The sequence below is a fragment of the Coregonus lavaretus genome (genome assembly GCF_964263955.1).
Source record: "Coregonus lavaretus genome assembly, contig: HAP1_SCAFFOLD_7795, whole genome shotgun sequence".
NCBI classification, from domain to species: Eukaryota; Metazoa; Chordata; class Actinopteri; order Salmoniformes; family Salmonidae; genus Coregonus; species Coregonus lavaretus.
The window spans coordinates 17709-23958 of record NW_028164394.1 but is presented as its reverse complement, the minus strand read 5'-3'; the positions used below and the strand labels follow the sequence as shown (position 1 = coordinate 23958).

Here is a 6250-nt window from a genome sequence, read left to right as displayed (position 1 = left end):
TCTCTCTCTCTCTCTCTCTCTCTCTCTCTCTCTCTCTCTCTCTCTCTCCTCTCCCTCTCTCTTTGATCAATTAAGTTATATAAACTTTATTGGCATAATACATCTGTCTCACATTGCCAAAGCAAGAACATGTTGAAACAATAAAACTTGCTTCTCCCTCCCCCTCTTCCTCCTTCCCCCCTCTCTCGCTCCCCCACTCCCCCCCCCCCTCTCTCTCTCACTCCCACCCTCCCTCCCTCCCAGCCTCCATCCCGTTTTTTGTGTGTGAGCTGAAGCAGTGAGTCCATATAGAAGAGGGTTTTTCTGTGGTGATCCCAGCATCATGTATCCATACCTACACACAGAGGCTATACCAGATCACCTGCTCATTACTGGTGGGATCGTCATCACCGGACTCACTGTGAGTATCACACACTCTTCATCTTCATCATCATTAGCATCATCATCATCATCACATCATTGTTAAACAATAGTACATGTAATAACCTATTCTCAGAACCCATAATAATAATAATAATAATACATCTCGTGATTGTCAGTTCAGTTCTTCTCTCGTGTTTGTCACCAGACTAATATCCAAACAATCACTATTGCTCATCACCCTCCCTCCCTCCCTCCCTCCCTCCCTCCCTCCTCCCTCCCTCCCTCACTACAGATAGCTTTAGGGGAGTGTTACCGGGTGCATTACCGAGGGGTCCAGCTCCAAAGCCTTCATCAGGAACCTCTACGTCTCATGCCTGTATAAGGTACTGCAAGCCCCCTCATGCATTCATCAAGTTTTAATAACATAAGATGCTATAACATTCGTCATAGGCAGTCATAAACATTATGAACAAGTGGTAGCCACAATTTCATTGTTATTTGTTGCCCATATAAGAAAGTTGGGGTTCCTTCCTGTTTGGCCATATATTTATTTATGTATTTCTTTATTTCTGTAAGGAGTTAGGTTCCTTCCTGTTCGGCTGCTTCGTCAGCCAATCCCTGACCAACATGGCCAAGCTGAGTGTGGGGCGGCTGCGACCTCACTTCCTGTCTGTGTGTGGCGTCTCGTACGTCTCGCTCAATTGCACCCCCGGAACCTACGTCTCCACGGTAACCTGTAGAAAGACAGACCACCGACTGGAGGAGGAGGCCAGGTGTGTGTGTGTGTGTGTGTGGGGGGGGGGGGGGGTGAGGGCAAGTGTGTGTGTATGGGGGGTGAGGGCAGGTGTGTGTGGGGGGGTGAGGGCAGGTGTGGGGGGGGGGGGTGAGGGCAGGTGTGTGTGTGTGGGGGGTGAGGGCAGGTGTGTGTGTGGGAGGGTGAGGGCAGGTGTGTGTGTGTGTGGGGGGGGGGCAGGTGTGTGTGTGGGCGGCGGGTGAGGGCAGGTGTGTGTGGGGGGGGGGGGGGGTGAGGGCAGGGTGTGTGTGTGGGGGGGTGAGGGCAGGTGTGTGTGGGGGGGGTGAGGGCAGGTGTGTGTGTGTGTGTGTGGGGGGGGGGGGGGGGGTGAGGGCAAGTGTGTGTGTATGGGGGGGTGAGGGCAGGTGTGTGTGGGGGGGTTGAGGGCAGGTGTGGGGGGGGGGTGAGGGCAGGTGTGTGTGTGTGGGGGGTGAGGGCAGGTGTGTGTGTGGGAGGGTGAGGGCAGGTGTGTGTGTGTGTGGGGGGGGGCAGGTGTGTGTGTGGGCGGCGGGTGAGGGCAGGTGTGTGTGGGGGGGGGGGGGGGGGTGAGGGCAGGGTGTGTGTGTGGGGGGGTGAGGGCAGGTGTGTGTGTGGGGGGGTGAGGGCAGGTGTGTGTGTGTGTGGGGGGGGGTGAGGGCAGGTGTGTGGGGGGGGTGAGGGCAGGTGTGTGTGTGTGGGGGGGTGAGGGCAGGTGTGTGTGTGGGGGGGGTGAGGGCAGGTGTGTGTGTGGGGGGGGGGGGGCAGGTGTGTGTGTGGGGGGGTGAGGGCAGGTGTGTGTGTGGGGGGGGGGCAGGTGTGTGTGTGGGGGGGGGGGTGAGGGCAGGTGTGTGTGTGGAGGGGTGAGGGCAGGTGTGTGTGGGGGGGTGAGGGCAGGTGTGTGTGTGGGGGGGGGCAGGTGTGTGTGTGTGTGGGGGGGGGGGGGCAGGTGTGTGTGTGTGGGGGGGGTGAGGGCAGGTGTGTGTGTGTGGGGGGTGTGAGGGTAGGTGTGTGTGTGTGGGGGGGGGGGGGGTGAGGGCAGGTGTGTGTGGTAGTGTGTAGTAAGCATTTGTTTTATATTTTATTTTCAGGAAATCCTTCTTCTCTGGTCATGCTGCGTTTGCGATGTACACCATGCTGTATCTAGCAGTGAGTATCTCCCACACACACACACACACACACGCTGTGAACCATCCTCCCAGTGGGTCTGAAAGCAGAAAGAGAGTGATTGAAAAGAAGGGAGCTGAAAGGGAGAGAAAAACAAGAGGAGAGAAAGAGGGATTGAAAGAAAGAAGTTGGGAAGACAGAGATGTCTTTGTTCTGCTCTGGCAGAACTACACTCCTCTGTTGTGTGAGGGCAGGGCCACAGAGAGAGAGAGTAGAGCTGCTCTGTTGTGTGAGGGCAGGGTCACAGAGAGAGAGTAGAGCTGCTCTGTTGTGTGATGGCAGGGCCACAGAGAGAGAGTAGAGCTGCCCTGTTGTGTGAGGGCAGGGCCACAGAGAGAGAGTAGAGCTGCTCTGTTGTGTGAGGGCAGGGCCACAGAGAGAGAGTAGAGCTACTCTGTTGTGTGAGGGCAGGGCCACAGAGAGAGAGTAGAGCTGCTAGAGCTTCTCTGTTGTGTGAGGGCAGGGCCACAGAGAGAGAGAGTAGAGCTGCTCTGTTGTGTGAGGGCAGGGCCACAGAGAGAGAGTAGAGCTGCTCTGTTGTGTGATGGCAGGGCCACAGAGAGAGAGTAGAGCTGCTCTGTTGTGTGAGGGCAGGGCCACAGAGAGAGAGTAGAGCTGCTCTGTTGTGTGAGGGCAGGGCCACAGAGAGAGAGTAGAGCTGCTCTGTTGTGTGAGGGCAGGGCCACAGAGAGAGAGAGTAGAGCTGCTCTGTTGTGTGAGGGCAGGGCCACAGAGAGAGAGTAGAGCTGCTCTGTTGTGTGAGGGCAGGGCCACAGAGAGAGAGTAGAGCTGCTCTGTTGTGTGAGGGCAGGGCCACAGAGAGAGAGTAGAGCTGCTCTGTTGTGTGAGGGCAGGGCCACAGAGAGAGAGTAGAGCTGCTCTGTTGTGTGAGGGCAGGGCCACAGAGAGAGAGTAGAGCTGCTCTGTTGTGTGAGGGCGGGGCCACAGAGAGAGAGTAGAGCTGCTCTGTTGTGTGAGGGCGGGGCCACAGAGAGAGAGTAGAGCTGCTCTGTTGTGTGAGGGCGGGGCCAAAGAGAGAGAGAAGAGCTGCTCTGTTGTGTGAGGGCAGGGCCACAGAGAGAGAGTAGAGCTGCTCTGTTGTGTGAGGGCAGGGCCACAAAGAGAGAGTAGAGCTGCTCTGTTGTGTGAGGGCAGGGCCATAGAGCGAGAGTAGAGCTGCTCTGTTGTGTGAGGGCAGGGCCATAGAGCGAGAGTAGAGCTGCTCTGTTGTGTGAGGGCAGGGCCACAGAGAGAGAGAGTAGAGCTGCTCTGTTGTGTGAGGGCAGGGCCACAAAGAGAGAGTAGAGCTGCTCTGTTGTGTGAGGGCTGGGCCATAGAGCGAGAGTAGAGCTGCTCTGTTGTGTGAGGGCGGGGCCACAGAGAGAGAGTAGAGCTGCTCTGTTGTGTGAGGGCAGGGCCACAGAGAGAGAGTAGAGCTGCTCTGTTGTGTGAGGGCGGGGCCACAGAGAGAGAGTAGAGCTACTCTGTTGTGTGAGGGCAGGGCCACATAGAGAGAGTAGAGCTGCTCTGTTGTGTGAGGGCGGGGCCACAGAGAGAGAGTAGAGCTGCTCTGTTGTGTGAGGGCGGGGCCACAGAGAGAGAGTAGAGCTGCTCTGTTGTGTGAGGGCAGGGCCACAGAGAGAGAGTAGAGCTGCTCTGTTGTGTGAGGGCGGGGCCAAAGAGAGAGAGTAGAGCTGCTCTGTTGTGTGAGGGCAGGGCCACAGAGAGAGAGTAGAGCTGCTCTGTTGTGTGAGGGCAGGGCCACAAAGAGAGAGTAGAGCTGCTCTGTTGTGTGAGGGCAGGGCCATAGAGCGAGAGTAGAGCTGCTCTGTTGTGTGAGGGCAGGGCCACAGAGAGAGAGTAGAGCTGCTCTGTTGTGTGATGGCAGGGCCATAGAGCGAGAGTACAGCTGCTCTGTTGTGTGAAGGCAGGGCCACAGAGAGAGAGTAGAGCTGCTCTGTTGTGTGATGGCAGGGCCATAGAGCGAGAGTAGAGCTGCTCTGTTGTGTGAGGGCGGGGCCACAGAGCGAGAGAGTAGAGCTAAATGCAGTATAATTCAGCATTTTTAAAAATGTAAACTTTATTTAACTAGGCAAGTCAGTTAAGAACAAATTATTATTTACAATGACGGCCTACCCTGGCCAAACTCGGACGACGCTGGGCCAATTGTGCGCCGCCCTATGGGACTCCCAATCACGGCCGTTGTGATACAGCCTGGAATAGAAGCAGAGTCTGTAGTGATGCTGAGATGCAGTGCCTTAGACCGCTGCACCACTCGCGAGTTAAATGCTGCATAAGTCAGTATAATACTGTATAATTCAGTATAATTCAGTATAATACTGCATAAGCCAGTATAATTCAGTATAATACGGTATATTTCGGTATAATACTGTATAATTTGGTATAATTCAGTATAATATAGTATAATTCGGTATAATTCAGTATAATACTGTATAATTCAGTAAAATACAGTATAATTCAGTATAATAATGTACAAATAGTACTTGTGTAGTAATCAACATTTCTCCCTCTGCACCCTCCTTCCTCCCCTCCCCTCCTCCTCCCCCTCCCACTCCCTCCCTCCCGTTCTTCAGTTCTACCTCCAAGCCAGGTGGTGTTGGAGAGGTGCCAGGTTACTCAGACCACTCCTACAGTTCTTCCTGGTTCTGCTAGCTGTGTATACAGGTACTTACAGGTGTATTGATACTGATCAGTGTTGGGGAAGCTACTCTGAAAATATAGTTTACCAATCTACTAATTACTTACTTGTAGTGGGACTACTCCCCAACACTGATAATGATGTAGGGCCAGTTTCCCAGACACTGATTAAGGCCGGGATTCAATCCCAGATGCGTTGTCGACAAGCACACTGTACTGTCGACAATGTGCCTTTTAAAAGCAATCTTCCTGACGTTCGCGGAGATTGTGTTCACGTTAAACGCTGCACATGTCAGTTTAAGTTTAAATGTCCTGTCAAAGTCAAGTGTTGTGGGCTTATCGAATAGTCAAGTGTTGTGGGCTTATCGAATAAATTTGCCTGGCTGTCTAGGGTAATTTTGATAGAATCCTGGCCCTGTCTTGTCAATTGTTGTCACTTTGTTCAGTTGCTATCCACTGGATCGCTGTAATTGGCTCGTTAGCCAGTCAATCAAATGCCCACAATTCTGGGGCGGGGCTTGACAATAGGTCAATTGCTCTGTACTACTGTATTATGCATTTTCAATTGTTCTCATATTGTTGAGTGACACTTCCAAATATTTAATAGATATGTTTTAAAAATGTAATCTCTTCACAGGCCTGACTAGGATATCTGACTACAGACATCATCCCTCTGATGTCATCACTGGCTACATACAGGGAGCCTTGACCGCCTACTGGGTGGTGAGTTGCTGTGTGTGTGTGTGTGTGTGTGTGTGTGTGTGAATGTGTGTGTGTGTGTGTATGTTTATCTCTGTGTGTTATCCTAAGTGTGTATAACCAGTGTGTTTCTCGCTGTCCTCCAGGCCTTCCACATCTCCTCCATGTTTAAAGACTACAGCTCTACCCTGTCTCCTAACCTGGACAACCCCCTGTCACCACATCTCCTCCATGTTTAAAGGCTACAGCTCTACCCTGTCTCCTAACCTGGACAACCCCCTGTCACCACACCACTGTCTGTTAGGGGATAGGTGTGTGTGTGTTTCTCTGTATCAGTGAAAGGTGTTTCCGAACTGTGAAATCACTTACCTCAGTATTCTGAGAGAGAGAAGGGGAGAGAGAGAAAGAGAGAGAGATTAAGAGAGAGAAAGGAAGACGCTGAGAAAAAGAGAGGGAGAGAGAGAAGGAGAGAAAGAGAGAGAGAGAGAGGAGATATTAGCATGTATAAACATTTAGTTCTATGGTAGAACCTGTCGTCTGTAGCTCAGTGGTAGGGCATGGCACTTGCAACGCCAGGATTGTGGGTTTGATTCC

The 6250-nt window shown here is 52.8% G+C and overlaps 1 pseudogene across 1 annotated transcript; it reads left to right on the top strand.

The window, feature by feature from the left end:
• Positions 1-243: 243 nt before the first annotated feature.
• Positions 244-5995, top strand: LOC311117069 (phospholipid phosphatase 3-like; annotated as a pseudogene). The gene is made up of 7 exons: positions 244-400; positions 656-746; positions 940-1136; positions 2224-2281; positions 4894-4984; positions 5595-5680; positions 5803-5995. The product of its transcript is annotated as a phospholipid phosphatase 3-like (transcript).
• The last annotated feature ends 255 nt before the right edge of the window (positions 5996-6250 follow it).